General features: G+C 43.8%; 1 long non-coding RNA gene across 1 annotated transcript in view; it reads right to left on the minus strand.

The window, feature by feature from the left end:
* LOC123778846 (uncharacterized) overlaps positions 1–6,681 on the minus strand; it is a 101,931-nt gene extending 95,250 nt beyond the window's left edge. Inside the window, exon 1 of the long non-coding RNA XR_006776018.2 lies at positions 6,450–6,681. This is a non-coding gene — a long non-coding RNA (uncharacterized LOC123778846). The remainder of the gene's footprint in view (positions 1–6,449) is intronic.
* Positions 6,682–12,833: the final 6,152 nt, after the last annotated feature.

Genomic DNA, 12,833 nt, shown 5'->3' on the forward strand with positions numbered 1-12,833 from the left:
GTCAAGTAGCAGCTAAGGTAGTAGCCCCTGAAAGCTGCTGACTCTTCCTGTTGGCTCTGCAGCTGACCAGTGCTGGGCATGAGAGTTCCCCCAGCCCGTCTCCCACCTCCATCCTAAACACAGCTTCCTTTTATTAATTTTCACACACCCCCCACCTTTAATGGAGATCTTTCTTTGAAAAGCATTGCTGATCAAGAGTCAGGTTTTCCCCATTTAGTGGTTTTGTCCCTCAGTATTAAGGAGGACCTTTCCTGGTTGCTATGTCCTATGTTGGAGGAAGTGTGCACAGCAGTTGGAAACTACATAAGGCCACGTTTGAGTAACAAGGAAGCTTAGGAGGGAGAAACTCTCAGGCCCTTCCCATCAGTAATCCAAGATGGTTAAGCCTTGGAGATCATCTTGAGGTGTCGGGCCAGCATCACCTTACTGGGTACACCGCTTTTTTAAAAGTTTGAAAGGTACATACAAAACTTCAAATAATTTGTACAACAGAAAAAGTGACATGACCACTCCAAATTGTAGGATGGTTCTAAATCAGGACTCTAGGCCTGAAAGTAGGCAACCGAAATACTTATTGGCACTTATTTCAACCTCAAGAAGAAAGGTTCTCCCGATGGAGGCAAATCTGGACTCGTGTACGCCTCCTAGAGGTCTCCGCTTAGAGCAGCCATGGAAGGGTAATAGTGGCCACTCCAGGAGCACACGGAGAGAATCGACCAAGTGCGTTTGGGAAGATGCAGTGCAAGAATAAACAGGAAGCAATCGCTGAAGAACTTTTTGCGAAACACTAGAACTTCAAAGATATTTTTAAACAGTGCTGTTATCACAAAAGAACTATTTACACCCAAGTATTATCAATAATGCAGTCTGTAAAGTTGTAAATTCAAAAATCATGACTATGGATAAGAATTCCAAGTAGGTGACTAGTTCAGATGACCTTTGTGGATTCTGAACCTAACCCTTCAGGAAAAGCAAGTGAAAGCTGAATCTGCCCTGGGATCAAGATGACGCTAGTTCCGAAAGACTGATATCAAAAAGGAGGTTTCTCCCTTTCACCAGGGCTTGGGAAATGCAGACAAGGACATTATCTTTCCAAAAGAGAGAAAGGAGACAGCAGTGAGAGAAGGCATACAGGCCTCGTCCGGACATCTTGGGAAAGCTGTCTAGTCGGATGTCGCCTGTTTCAATTCTGGGAAATCTTAACTTTCAGGTCACCAGATGGTGTGCTGATCCAGTCAGGGGTGGGTACTTTCTTTAGATGTTTCATGTGACTCCAAGAGTCTGTTCCCTGGAGTCTGGTGGCACAAAGCACTACCTGGTACCGGCTTTTCATCGAGGCTGAAATCTCTTGGGAGGTGTCTTTTCTAATGGGTGAAATCTCCAGGAAGCAAGGTGGAATGCCTAAGGTCATTGCCTCCCAGAAGCACACAGTGAAAAAATTGCCCCACCAAAGCATGGTTAATTTAATAGAAGCAATCAGGCCTTTACAATAATGAAATATATCTTTTATCAGCTATGTGTCAAAGGAGACTGGGGCCAAGTGCATTGGTCACCCTGTGACTATCTCAAAGGGTAAGAGTCTGGGAGTTCCAAAGGCAGTGGATCTGAGATTTAGAAGGACCAATCATAGTGCTTTCACCCAAAATACCTGGAGGGTCTCTACAAATTTTGCCAGTTGAGTCGCAATAGTGCCGTTAGTGTGTTTGAGTAATCCTAAGGATGGAGGATGGTGTGCACAATGGAAGTATTGTAAAACCAGCCCAGCAGCACAGACTTGTTGAAGCACCTGACCAATAAAATGGGTTCCCCAGTCACTGTGAAGTTCAAGAGAAGTTCCTCGGGTAGGGACAATCTTTTCTAACAGAATTTTGGTCAGAGAAAGCTTTGGTCCAGTAAGAAAACATGAAACCTATGACTAAAACATATTTATATCCATGAGACAGAGAAGCTATATGAAATCTATACAAACAGGCTTCCCTGGATTATACTTGGGACAGATGGGGCAATTAAGGCAGGCATTTTTGCAGCCTTATTAATATTTCCCCACCAATACTGGTTTCTAAATGCCAGCATTCTGTCAGCAGACCAATGGTTTAATGCGTACAGAGTTGTGAATAATGGGAATTCTAGAATTTCTTGCAGGAATGTATGGTTACTTACTCCAAACCAGAGTTCTCGCTTTTTATTGAGCCAACAATTATTAGATTTCCAATATTGTTTTCCCCTCTCTAGGGCCAATAGTTGGGTATCTCTAATCAATTTTTCCAAATAATAATTTGGGAGAACATCCCTTTGGAATATGACAGAGGTTTGGCTATGGGTTTCCTTGGGAGCAGTGTTTTTGGCATAAATATCAGGGAGGTGGTTTACTTTGGCCTCCAGGGACTGGAGTCTGGAATGTTCAGGAACCTATGAAAGTATGGCATCTAATAAATTTTGGATGTAGGAGCCTTTTTTTTTTTTTTTTTTTTTGAGAGAGAGAGAGAGTGAGCGAGAACGTGAGCAGGAGTGGAGGGGCAGAGGTAGAGAGAGAGAATCTCAAGCAGGCTCCACGCTGAGCACAGAGCCCGATGCAGAGTGTGATCTCACGACCCTGAGATTATGACCTGAACCAAAATCAAGAGTTGGACACTTAACCATTTTAAATTTTATTCCCACTGGAGGTAAGAAAACCTTGTTGTTTCCATTATATTTCCAAGTATGAACTAGCCAAAAGGCATACCAACTATCGGTATAAATGCTTAGGGTTTTCTTGGCTAAAGTACAAGCCTGAGTAAGGGCATCTAATTCAGCCCATAGGGCTGAAGTATTCAAAGACGAAGTTGTCGTCTCAATGATTTCAGAGATGTAGTAACGTACTCAGCATATTTACCATTTTCACCCTTTAAATAAGAACCACCAGTATACCGTGAAAAAAAAATCTGCATTGGTTAGAGGCGTTTCCTGTAAATTTCCAGAGGGAGTCAAAAGGTAATCTGTCAGAGTTAAGTAGTCATGAAGGGTTTCATCTGGGTGGAAATGTAGTCCTTGTTTCAAGATCAAATGCCCTAAGGATGGAATGTGAGATGAGCAAACTGCAATTTTTCTTTGGAAACTTTGTGTCCCTTTAAGGCCAAAAGTTGTAGCAGGTGAATTCTGTTTCCTGGCAAGAGGTTTCAGGCGGGGAACAGAGAAACAAATCATCTGCATATTTTAACAAAGTAGAGCCTGCAGAAAACTTTCTATCAACCAAAATCAGCTTTTAAGGTTTGTGAAAAGTAAAGACTCTGTGAAACCCTGGGGCATTACTGTCCAGGTGCATTTCTGTTCTTACTAAGTGAAAGCAAAAAGATACTGGCTTTCCTTATCAACAGGAGTACTAAAAATGTACTGTGCATATCATTTGCAATGAAAAATTTGCTTTTGGTGGGAGTGGATGTCAGGAGCACATGCGGGTTAGGAAAACAGGGTGTCGAGGGATAACAATGTCATTTACTGCTAGTAGGTCCAGGATAAACCTGGTAAAATGGCGGTGTTTACAGGGACTAGTGCAGGGGATAATGAGACCTTGAGCTTTATAATCTATATTAGCTCACTGTCTTGAAGGACTTCTTTATAGGCTATTAATTAATTCTGGGAAGAGATTTTGAGGGATCTATCTGAATCTTGATGGGAGGTGCACAGTGGACTCTGCCTATAACAGCTGAGGATTCTGCCCATAAAGAAGATGGTAGCTGATCTAACAGGAATCAGTGATCAGGGTCCCTAGACTCAGCTACGGTGCAACATCAGAGATGGAACCAATAAAAGATGTCAAAGGGTCATTTAATTCTCCTGGTTGGCTACTTTGGTTACTACTGTCAAATTCTAGAATTATTTTCCTCTTTTGGCAGAAAGAAATTCTGGCAAGATACTCTGCTAAGAAGTCTTGGCCTAATAAATGAATGGGGCCTGAGGAACTAAGGAGAAAAGGGTGCATATCTCTCAAAGGCCCTAGACAAAAGGGAATAGGTTCAGAGACAGGAACCTGCTGAGGTTTATTAGAGACCCCCAGTATTTGGACTATCTTAGTATCCTGAGGCAGGGGCTGCTTTATGGCAGTGGGGCTGGGCACTGAGTGTAGCTCCAGTATAACCAGGGACAGAGACAGATCCATTCTTAACCTGGAGAATGGTTTTTCCAAGCCAAGTGGTAGTGAGGATTGGGAAGTTCCTTGGAGCCCATCCCTGGGAATCAGGAGGACACTGGAAAGACTGAGCAGAGGGTGGAAGGTGCCTGGAATGCTTACGTTTGTAACACCTTAAACCAATGCCCTGGCTCTTTGCAATAATGGAAGAAACCAGAAGGGTTTTGTTTTTGTTTAGGGGCCTTCACCTGCTGGAGTTGAAAAATTGAAAATTTTAGCAGTCTTTTAGTTGACTCATCTAGAATATGAGCAAGCAGGTTTGCCAAATTAACTAAATCTGAAGTGAACAAATTTCCCATTCCATCCTGGTCTTTTGGTCTGATTCCCTTCTGGAAGGAGGCTGCTCCAAACAGAGGAAAGAAGAAACCAACTCAGTCCATTAATAAACATAGAATTAAATGCTACCCCGATGGATTCAACATCTAAAGGAAGACCAGAATTTTCTTTCAAGGCATTCTGGAGTTGGTTGTAACAGTCATGAACAGGTTCACGAGGCTTTTGTGTGAAAGCCTGAATGCTGTTCCAATCCACAGGCTTATCAGAAGCTATTGTAACTGCTCAGTGGTGATTTCCAGTGAGGGTTCTAGCCTCTTGCCAAAAGTCAGGAGTTTGTTTCTTTAAATCCCCTTCGGGATGTTCCCGTTGGGCTAGCTCTATCCAATGTTGGCCTGACCTTCAGCAACAAGCATGTAGACTCATTGATATAAATCTGAGAAGGCAGGTTGGTAAGTTTGGATAACTACGCTACATTCTTGAGCAAACCTATGAGAGTCCTCAGCCACATTAGGACACCTGGGTGGCTCAATCGATTAAGCATCTGCCTTCCGCTCAGGTCATAATCCCAGGATCCTAGGATCGAGTCCCGCATCGGGCTCCTTGCTCAGCGAGAAGCCTGCTTCTCCCGCTGCCTGCTGCTCTCCCTGCTAGTGCTCTTTCCCTCCCTGTCTCAATCTCTTTCTGACAAATAAACAGAATCTTTATTAAAAAAAAAAAAAACAAAACAGAAACAAGGCTGCAATTCTGCCTTAGTCCAGGGAACATAAAGACCTGGGGGGTTATCTGGATTCTCAGAAGATTTAACTTTAAAGGGATTTTAACAGGTTCAGGAGAGGAGGGAGCAGGGGTAGGTTTGGAGGAAAAGGGAAGTTCGGCAGAGAATAGAGGGAAATGGCACAGGAGGCAAGTCCTGAGCACAGGTGGCTGCCAAGTGTTAGGAAACCCGGGAGGAGGGGGAGGGGGAAAAGAGGCCTCAGAGACATTTCTACTTCTTTCAGTTATTTGTTTGCCTCAGTTAATTTAGAAATACTATTTTGCAAAGAGGCAAATTTAGAATCCCCAAAACATGAGGTAGCCTCAAGGGACCATTTACAATAGGTATCCCATTCAGTTTGTTTGTTGTTTTAGGAGCCGCAGCTTTCTAATTTAATTTTGAGTAAAGTAAGTTTGGTGAGCTTGGAAGGTCCCCATAATGGCCATTGATGGTCTAAATTACTTTCAGTTAAGTTGGTCCCTTTCCTTAGAAATGTGCATGAGGAGGGGGACCATCGTTTTTAAACAGAACACCAGCGCCCTCCAGGTAGGAGGTTATCTTCAAGCATTCTGATGACTAGGATCCCATTTCTTAGAGGTTTTTCTCTAGAGCAAAGAGGAAAAATTCCTAAACAGCACAGTTTCAACAGGAACAGTATGATTCCAGACCAAAGGCCCGCAACAATTCCAAAGGGCACAATCAGCTCCCAAAAAGGAGTGGGACCAAAAGCCAAACAAATACGCTGAGGAAGGACAAAGCCTTAAATAAAGCCTGTAGAGGGGCACCTGGGTGGCTCGGTGGGTTAAATGCAGACTCTTTTTTTTTTTTTTAAGATTTTGTTTATTTGTGAGAGAGAAATGGCGCGCGCACACACAATCAAGGAGAGCGGCAGGCAGAGGGAGAAGCAGGCACCCCGCTCAGCAGGGAGCCCGATATGGAACTGGATCCCGGGACCCTGGGATTCTAACCTGAGCTGAAGGCAGATGCTTAACCAACTGGGCCACCCAGGCGTCCCATAAGCGCCAACTCTTGATTTCGGCTAAGGTCATGATCTCAGAGTCCTGAGATCAAGCCCAGAGTTGGGCTCAGGCTGGGCTCACGCTGGGCACGGAGCCTGCTTGGGCTTCCCTCTTGTCCCTCTCCCGCTGCCCCTCCCCCTCCTCTCTCCCTCAAAAAAAAAAAAAAAAAAAAAAAAAAGCCTGCAGAGGTCAGACACCAAAAACAGCAGAGCTGGATAGCCAGGAGAAAACTTACCGTCGGACTCCAGGGTAAAAGCAGTGAGAAAGCAGTGAGCTCAGCTGGCTCTGTGGGCGCCGGCACTAGCTTGCTCACCAGCCTCAGAGTCGTTGGGGGTCTTCTCTGGATCCCACTTCTGATCACCAAGTAACATTAACCTTAAAAATAAAGCTGCCAGGAGTTTCACCAGCAAAAACGAGGTTACTCTAAACAAGAAAACTACAAGTCCTCAGAGCAAACCCGAGGAGCTTTTTTTATAGAGGAAAGGGGAGGAGTTAGTGGGACTCTTACAAACAAAGAGTCCATTGGAGTAAACTGGGAGTTCTAAGTATAGTGACTTCTCATTGGCTGAGTTGTGATAGTCTCTCATTGGCTGAGCTGTTGCCAGGGGAGGAGGCAAGCCTTTCCTCCCTCCCATGTGCAAGGTGCATCTCTTCCTTTTGGGTCTGCAGTTGGCAGGGAGTGGTAAAGTGTGAGAACTCCCCCTGCCACCCCACTCCATTCTAAATAAGGTTTCCTTTTAGTAATTTTCACACCCTCAAATGAATTCCTGTGATATTATGATTTATAATAAGAAATATATATTTGGTCTTGTCCCATTCCTGGCACAGAGCTCCTAAAACCCTTGGAATTTCCTAAGTGATGAGAACAATCGAGGTGTCTTTTGTTATGTTAACGAGGTGCCTTTGGGACCCACACAGAAGGATGGGGGCTGGTTGCCAGGAGAACCAGCCTTGTGATTAGAGGGTTGGGACTTTCAGGGACACCTTGGGTGACTCAGTGGTTAAATATCTGACTCTTGATTAGGGCTCAGGTCATGATCTCATGAGATCAGGCCCCAGCAGCCCCCAGCAGCCCCCAGCAGCACATGGCAGCTGGGGTAGGCTATGTGTTGGGCATCAAGCCTGCTTAAGATTCTCTATCTCCAGGACGCCTGGGTGGCTCAGATGGTTGGGCGCCTGCCTTTGGCTCAGGTCATGATCTCAGGGTCCTGGGATCGAGCCCCATGTCAGGTTCCCTGCTCCTCCTCTGCCTCTGCCTCTCCCCCTGCTTCTGCTTTCTCTGTGTCTCTCTCAAATGAATAAATAAAAATCTTTTGGAGGGGGGGAAGATTCTCTATCTCCCTCTCCCTCTGCCCCCCTTCTCTCCCTTTCCTAAATTAAAAAAAATTTTTTTTATTTAAAAAAAAGAGGGTTGGGAAAGTTCCAACCCCAACCTCCAGCTCCAGGAAGGAGAGAGGGCTGGAGGTTGAATCAGTTACCTATAGCCAATGATTTAATCAATCGTGGTTATGTAATGAAGCCTCCAGAAAAACCCAGAAGGACTAGGTTCAGAGAGCTTCTGGGTTAGTGAACATGTGGAGTTGCCAAGCTCAGAAAGGCTATGGAAACTCCACGCCCCTTTCCTCATACTTTGCCCTACACAACCCTTCCATCTGGCTGTTCCTGAGTTACATCCTTTTATAATAAAGCAGTGATCTAGTAACTAAAATGTTTTTCTGAGTTCTGTGAGCCACTTTAGCAAATCAGTCGAAGTTGAGGAGGGGCTCTTGGGAATCTCTGATTTTTAGCCATTTGGTCAAAAGTACAGGTAACAACTGGGCTTGTGACCAGCATCCAAAGTGGTGGGGAGGCAGTCTTGTAGGACTGAGCCTTAACCTGTGGGATCTGATGCTATCCCCAGGTACCTCATGTATGAATTCAGTTGAATTATAAGACACCCAGCTGTGTCGGAGAATTGCTTGCTGGTACGGGAATAACCCTCACATTGGAATTGGTACCAGAACATATTTCGTTCCTCAGCATTCCTAAGTGTGTTCAGATTTTAATACACCCAGAAATGAATAATGCTTATCATTCTCAACTCCAGTCTGCAGAAGCACATTCTTTCAGTCTTGTACAATTTGGAGAGGCTGAAAGAGCTCACAGTTTTTGTGCAACATCCATAATGGTAACTGAAGGACCTTGAGTGGAAATATCTGCTTCATTCAGTTGGCCAGGAAGGCCCTCCAGGTAAGTCCAGTGGTGAAAGAATTTGCTGCCCCATTGTTCTGCAAGGGGGCTTTTCATTCCCTCAGAAAGGTGAAAATTCTGTTCAATATTCAAGCAAGAGGTTGGTGATTTGTTTTCTGGAGAGGCAACCCACTTGTGTTTAAACAAGATGAACATAATATTATGCATGCATTTTGTGACAAAAACTCCTGAAAAGACCAGCTGTTACGACACTAGACAAGACTCCTTTCAAGATTTTGGCTGAGTCTTTGATGCCAATGTAGACAGTAATGAAGCATGCAACGTCTCCACCAAAGGAAGGAAACCATGTGTTGTCAAGCATGACAGGTGCTCCCTTCCACACCCAGACTTTTTTCCAGTTAAAGTTATGCCTGAGAAAAAAAAACAAAAAAACTTTTCAGCCATTAATGTCTCCAAAGGGACCCACTGAAAGAAAACATTTCTTCTGATGACACTGTAGGGCACATAACGGATGAAGAGTAATAGCTCCACATTGGAAAGTGTAAGCATGTTCGTGCAATTACAGGCTGAGGGAAAGGAGTAGCTGCAATTCCTGCTTTCGAATATCAGGAAGAAATGTTTGGCTCTTAGATCAGGTGAGGTTCTTTGATAGAGACACTGTTTTATTGGTGTCTCTGTTGCAAGTCATAAACCAGCTTGATCACTGCAAGGGCACAGGTCTTTCCCAAGACACCCCCTATTGCACAGATATGCTGCTGTTTGGCAATGTGAGAGGCAGAGTTTTAGAATGGTTCCACATATGGCTTTGGGGTGGGGCAAAGGCAAGTCCAGGGGAAGTTTCTTCTTTTCAAATCGAACCTTCTTCTCAGGAAACATACTTACGCTGCAAGATACTATATAAGGATGCTGAAAAGGAAGGTGCTCCTTCAGCTTTGTTCCATGCACCCACCGACAAGTAATTCTCATTCCAAGAACCATTATGGCTTTAGTGACCCATTATGTTCAGTAATGAAACGAAAATCAAGGGATACAGAAGTCACTTCATGCTTTTATTTCATGATACTTCCCAAATGGGCTAAGCTTATGATTTCCTTAAGCATTATGGCAACGTAAACCTTCTTTCATTTCTATCAGAGAAATTAATCTAGGTATCGACAGGTGACAACCATAAACTTAGTGCATTACCTTACTGAGCAAAAATCCCATTCCACAGCACAATTGTTTGGAATGAAACAAAACTTTCATTATATAATTTGACCACAACTCTTTTTTTTCAAAGATGACTTCTATTCCAAATAACAGAAAGAAAAATGGAAGAAAAGAATCGCATGTGTGTGTGTATATGTGTGCATGTATATGTGTGTGTCTGATTCACAGAATATTTGCCGCTCACCCACAGGCCTTATATCTGGCCCTCCCCTCTCCCCTGTCTGAGATTAAGAAACTCTGCAGTCAGCATTGACTGGCCTATTGCTTCTTGTACAGATAATTGAATGGAATTGCTATGAGCTGTTCTTTTTTCATTTTTTTTTAAGATTTTATTTATTTATTTGAGACAGAACACAAGCGGAGGGAGGGGCAGATGGAGAAGCAGCCTCCATGCTGAGCAGGGAGCCCAGCCAATGCAGGGCTCGATCCCAGGACCCTGGTATCAGGACCTGAGCCGAAGGCAGATGCTTAACCAACTGAGCCACCAAGGCACCCCTGTTGTGAGCTGTTGTGAGCAACCAGACCAAAGGACAGACAGAGACAGTCAGCATATATTTCAAGCCCAAAGTGGTCCATATTTCCCACCCTTTTATACTCTAACATGGTCCAACTCCTTATTTGTGGATAGGGCCCTCCAGTGATGACTGAAACTCCCTTGTGACATTTGAGACGCTCAGATTGTGAGTGGTAGGACTCTTCATTTTCCTCCAGGGAGGCAATGTAGCACAGTGGTCAAGTGAACAGTTTTGGAAGTCAGATGGGCCTGGGTTTGACTTCCAGATCCACCATTTATTTTATTTCTTTAATAGCTTTGTGGCCTATTTAACTTTGTAAAGTTGTTATCTCATCTGTAAAATGGAAATTAAAGGAGATAACATATCTCCACTAAAGAGTCTGACTCCATTTTTCATTTTGACCTTGACATCCTTCAAGCTTCACACTTTCCCCTTCTGCTTTGGACTCATATCTCAGCAAGCTGATCAGCAAGCCTGGATGTTCCTTCCTTCGGTGACAGTGAGACGTTCACACTGCAGAAGCCCTGGCTGGTGGGCGGGAGCCCTCACCCCAGCCCTTACCCCCTAACCACCACAAACGTCAAGACGGTCTAGACAATCTCCATTCTTTGCTCTCTCAAGACATTTTGTACCTGCTTGGGAAGCTTGCCCTACTTTCCCCAGAAAGCCTTGTTATTTGAGGAATAAACCTTGTCATACCCTCTTGTGTGTGCATAGGAACCAAATTTTGACTGATGGAGTCCATCCCACTGCTTCAAGGTGACCACAACAAGTGGCACTGTTAGCAGGATGTCGAGGCAATGCCCACCACCAGTGAGGGTCTTTCTTCTCTTGCTTTGGCTTGCAAACTGGCTCTGCTGAAAACACACATCACAAGCTGCTGCTGGCCAGTATCTTCTTTGAGTTGTGCTGCTGACTGCTGGCTAGCTTGTACTTTGAGCTGAACTGTGGGTGTCACATTTGCTGAGTTCTTCAAGGCTCTGTTATACTTAACCAACCTAAGTCAATAATAATTGGCATTTAGGAACAGGAGTATGGGATTTGGGCCCTCCTTAAAGTAGCCCTGGGTCATGTGTTCTGGCCTGGACCTATATGTGGATCTTTCTGACTGAACTGTGTCTCCCTTCCAGCATAAACCATTACTGCTGCTAGGTTTAGGGGAATGACTCTTACCCTGTGACCATTGTGTGTGTCTAAAGCCAGGCTTTAGCCCCCTGGAGGGCTCAGGGGAAAAATTGATGCCCTACACTCTATGCATGCCCTTTGGGTGGTCACTCATGTGGAAGAATAGCCTGAGGTCATGCCCCTAAAAATGTTTGGACCCTCAAAATACTTTTGAGGCTGCATACGCCTCTGTCATAACAAGTTTTGTCCTCATGGTTATAGGAAAAAACACTCATGGCACCTCCATGGCACAAAGTGTTAACATAAATACTACTTAAGCTATGGGTCCTAAAATGCCATAAAGCAATCATCTCCATAGGGGAGAGGCCCCTAATCCTGACAATACTAATTTGAGGGTCTCTGGAAGAAGAAATTTCTAAATATGAGCAGGGTAGAGATGACCCACTCCCCAAAGTATAGTAACCACCACCAGGTGATGATGATGATGGTGATGATGATGATGATGATGATGATGATGATGATGATGATACCACCTGGACAGAGAAGGAAACAAAACAACTGAAACAGAGATTTGGCCCAAGTAGAAATCCAAAATTTACTAAAAGAATTTATAGAATAAAAAGGTAAAAGGGAGTAGATTGGCTTTTACAACCTTAGAGCATAGGCTCTGAATTAACTTTAATATCTACTGAGATACACCAATTGGAGGCCTTAGTCAATACCGAGACTCAAATTATACTTCTACCTGAGGATCCCACTAAATTTAAACGTGGTCCTCCCTATAATCTTATGGAAGTCTAATGAACATAAAATACAAGAGCAAAAAGGTATGCCTCCCCTTCACTGTCAGAAATATTGCCTTGCCTAAATTTCCCACAAAGTGCCTATTGCCCTAAAAATATCCCAGAGTGGGGATGGACACTCTGATTCAAAGTATGATAAATTAAAATTCAACTAAATCTTCACCACTTACAATCAACTTAACAAAAATGGAGCCCCACAGACCTCCTTGCCCCTGGTTAAAATATTTAATGACCCAATATATAACAAAACAGGGCATTTTAGATTTGAAACATGTTATCCAAGACCTATTTAAAGAAGGGAATGATTATCCCCATTACTGCTCCACTTAATAGCCCAAGTTAGCCTGTTTCTAAACCTTGGAAGGAATAAATGGTACCTCACCATGGATACTGTAATCTTAATGTCATGGTCCCACCCACTGAGGCCCCCATATCCAGTATTATGGAAATTACTGACTTCATCTAATCAGCAACTGGTAAATACTCTGCAGTCATAGATTTGGCTAAATCTCTTCTATTCAGTGCTTATTTTAACAGCCTCTCATTCACAATTTGTCTTCACCATCAAAGGGACACAATACAGCTTTACCTGGCTACCCATGGAATACCTCAACAGCCCTGCCATTGCACATAATCTTGGCAAGCAAGATCATAACCACAACTAATGTAATGTGATGGAACATAGTAGGAAGCTATTGCTTTCCATCCCTAATAAGGACATCCCTAAAAAAGGATAGGACCAAAGGGTCAGCACAATTCACTGAACTTAAGAAAGTT

The sequence above is a fragment of the Ursus americanus genome, chromosome 2 (genome assembly GCF_024610735.1).
Source record: "Ursus americanus isolate L20-20 chromosome 2, mUrsAme1.1.p, whole genome shotgun sequence".
Classification (NCBI taxonomy): Eukaryota; Metazoa; Chordata; class Mammalia; order Carnivora; family Ursidae; genus Ursus; species Ursus americanus.